We start from the raw sequence: 3585 nt of genomic DNA, 5'->3' as shown, positions 1-3585 counted from the left end.
GGAACTATAGATGCTGATGAATAGTCATATCCAATTGGATCAGTTGTTATTGAAGGAACATATTATCAACAAACAAGGGTAATTGGTAGTAGTATTGAATTTATTGAATACAAACCTGGAGAAAAGGTTTTACACTATAGTAACCATGTTATAGCAACCAAATTACAACTTGAAGTAGTACAAAGAAAAGGACGTCGTGGAAATCAAAAGTGGAAATTGCCTATTGAAGAACATGAAAAACTTCTAGAGATAATAAAAATTAGAGAGGATCCTAACAATACATTGTTTGTGGAGCTCTAGTTTACCTATGTACTTATTGTGGAGCTCTAGTTGAGTTATGCTTGTATAACTCTTATACTTTCATATTTAATATTGACAGGTTATTTGTTTTATAAATTTTTGTATATTGGATCATTTATCTTGCATATGCAAAATTAGACATGTTTTTTTATTTTTAGTTAAATTCGACATGGATATCTCATTTAAGACTAGGTCTCTTAGGACCTCCCCTTAAGACAACCCTTTTAGTATTTGTATGTATTTGTATGTACATATAATCGTTATGTTCTTACATGTATATGTTATATGAACTATGTTACATATTACATGTACATTATATTTTATTAATTAAATGTTGTTAATTATAGTTAATTAAGAATGTATGTCATTAAATAGAGTTAATTAAGTCATTAAATAGAGTTAATTATTAAGATATTAAATATAATTAGATTAAATATAGTTAATTAGGTTAAATATAGTTAATTATAGTTAATTAAGGCATGTCATTAAATAGAGTTAATTAGTAAGACATTAAATATAATTAGATTAAATATAGCTAATAGGATTAAATATAGTTAGTTATAGTTAATTAGGTTAAATATAGTTAATTATAGTTAATTAAGGCATGCCATTAAATAGAGTTACTTAAGTCATTAAATAGAGTTAATTATTAAGACATTAAATATAATTAGATTTAATATAGTTAATTATAGTTAATTAAGGCATGCCATCAGATATAGTTAATACATGATCTACATTAAATATAATTAGACTAAATATAGTTAATTATACAGTTAATTAAGACATGTCATTAAATATATGTTATATTGTTATGTACGTCGACCATTAAAATTATATAGTTAATTACACAAGTAGATTAAGGCATTAAGATGAATAACTATACATATACATGTAAACTTGAATATTGAAAATAAGAACAACATATAGAAACATGTGCATAACACATACATAAGTTACATAAAAGATGAAGACATCAAAAGATCAATAAAATAGACATCTACATTAAAAGATCAAATGTATAAAAATAGATCATGTAGATCAAATGTCTAGAAATAACATATATAAAACATCAAACTATCCATATAAATATGTATCTAGACATAACATGTGTGTAATAAAATAGAATGCCACATATGATCTAATCAGCTACATCCCCCCTCCTGATCCTGGGCCTTGTCCCCAAAAGGGTCTATCAACTGCATCTGAACCCTATGTCAAATGATAACAAGTGAACCATTTAATTATGTGTACAGACAAATTATATCAAGATCTACATGTATATAAATCAAATATATATATATATATATATATTGTAACATACCTGGGACTCACGACGTGTAGGATTTGTCGGTGTTTGCAGATTAGCAAAACGTAACATACTATCACTCAAACCCTATAACACATACACAAACACACACATATACATTAATTTAAACATATAGAAATATTATTTACTATAATAAAAATAAATCTAAACATATAGAGATATTTACCGTAGCATTATGTAATGCTCTGCCGATCTGACTGATATCTGAATCATGTAATGAAAAAATAGTATCAGCATCCAAGTCAATTGTGCGGCCTTGATCTGAAAGCATGGAAGTAAATAGACCAGGCTGTATGGTGCCACTGAGATCCTGAGTAGGGGGGGTGTTGTAGGGTCCTGAGTAGCTGGGGCTGGTGCTATAGCCTAGGCCTATGTAGTAGTAGGAGTAGTAGAAGGCACAGGAATGTCCTCCCGCCTCTGTGAATCCTCTAGGACTGATGTACGTGACAAAATATGTCTAGTCTGAGAGCTCATGTCATGAAGTGGAATCTCTGAGAGTGTAGATAATGCTCGATATGCATCTAAAAGATCAGATGCTAAAGATGATGCCAAATGATGTAATGCATCCACCTCTAAGACTGTAGAAATGTCTACAGGAGAAGGTATGTCTGCAACTCCATAATCATCATCAACAGGTGTGCTAGATGATGTAGCTATGGGAGCGGTACCTCGAGACTGTAGCATATATCAACTACATCGATCAAAAGAAATCTCGTGTAACTGTGTGGCAATGGTGGTGATGCTCAAAAAAATTTGTGTCCTAATTGTGTCATTAGGAACACTCTCACCTGCAGTAGCCATTTGTGGACCTCTCAGCATAACCAAAAGGTTTGGACCCACCATTGCCCGTTTGTTAACAGGCACAGGAGTGTCCACGGGTCTAAATCTGTAAGAAAGTCTCCCCTGACCCTACCCAACATGCCCTGGATAATCTGTATAGTCAACATCATAGTGTAAATGAAATTTCACAAATAATTGTTTTCAGAAATATAGGGGGAACTCATCCTTCTGTGGCCATCTATGATGAGTAGCCAACCAATGAGGATACATCAATGGTGCAACAAGTGGATCAGTGCACTTCGTCACAGAGTAGCCTCTAACTCTGCGACGATTTGCATAAGATGCAAACATGGTTTTCATGATGCCGGTGGAAACCTCAGTGTCAATCTGTGTGTACTTCACAGTGCCAGTGACACTGTGAGATAAAGAAGAATAAAATGTCTCAAAGCTCATATCATCAAAAGGGCTGTATGATTCAACTATCTGAATCATATGAAATAACTCCTCTCGCATCGTTGTGACCTTCTCCCTATTAGGGAGGGTGGTAGAAGAGGAAAGTGAGGTATCCAAAACCTGCATAGCATGAGATAATCTCACAACTATATCTCTAAATAACTATTGTCTATCATGGGTGGAGGAGGTCGTTCTACGTGCTGTACCAGACTCAGCACTCTGACCCCCACCATGAACACTAGCATCCCTTGAAGATGCAGGAGCATGATCCCCAGAACCAGATGCCATAATGTATATATGAAAATAAATATGAGGATATGAATGTGAAGCTACAAGAGTGATAAATATCTAGAGATCTGCACATGCATATATATACAAATATAAACATACAAGTGTATTTAAATTAAAATAATTAAAAGTTAAATTTAATTTGAAACACATGTACATATAAATACACAACATTAAATGTATGGTGCTAAATTCAATCATGTAACATACATATGTATTTTGAAACAAATTATCTTAGAGACCATATCTAATGTACATTGTAACGTGTTCATGCAAATGTGAAAAATAAATATTCGTACATGTACATGTATATGCAATAAAAATAAAATAAAATTTCTTGATTAAATGATAACTAAGTGTACACATATACATACAGGCAATAAAAAAATATAATTCTTGACTAAAATTTAGATTTTTATGTAAATGCTTTGATGATT

Source organism: Cupressus sempervirens, chromosome 5 (genome assembly GCF_028749045.1).
Source record: "Cupressus sempervirens isolate cs-2001-9-10 chromosome 5, ASM2874904v1, whole genome shotgun sequence".
Taxonomy (NCBI): domain Eukaryota; kingdom Viridiplantae; phylum Streptophyta; class Pinopsida; order Cupressales; family Cupressaceae; genus Cupressus; species Cupressus sempervirens.
The sequence above is the reverse complement of the archived record's forward strand: the minus strand, read 5'-3'. Positions refer to the sequence as shown.